Source organism: Chondrus crispus, genomic scaffold, assembly GCF_000350225.1.
Source record: "Chondrus crispus Stackhouse genomic scaffold, scaffold_113, whole genome shotgun sequence".
In the NCBI taxonomy this organism is placed as follows: domain Eukaryota; phylum Rhodophyta; class Florideophyceae; order Gigartinales; family Gigartinaceae; genus Chondrus; species Chondrus crispus.
Genome location: NW_005178973.1, coordinates 187100 through 187559, shown reverse-complemented (window position 1 = coordinate 187559; position 460 = coordinate 187100).

Here is a 460-nt window from a genome sequence, read left to right as displayed (position 1 = left end):
GGCTTAAGAGCAAGCTCACCCGGACGGCCGTCAGGGGGAACCCGCCCCCCCCCTCCCCCCGCCCCCCTCGCGACACGCCCCGCACGTTGACGGAGAGGGGAAGAGGCGCGTCTCCTCTCTGCTTTTCCGCGAGAAACACTTTTTATTCGCGCGCCTAGTAGATACCGTGCCTGCTCCATTTGAGCCCGCACGCGTTGCACAGACTGCGACACCCGTCAGGCCCCTTCCTCATCATGGGCGTCTCGCCGGCCCTCGTGCCGCACCGGATGCACGTCTCCTTGACGGGCATGTTCCGCTCCTCCCCGCCGGGCGACACGCTCCCCTTGCGCTCCGCCGTCGCCGCGTTGCCCCCGCGCCTCCGCTTCCGCCGCGCGTCTCCGCCCGCCGCCGCCGCCGCTGTCGCCCGCCGCCGCTTCCCCACCCTCCCGTCCTCTTCCGCCACCGCCACCACCTTCTCCTC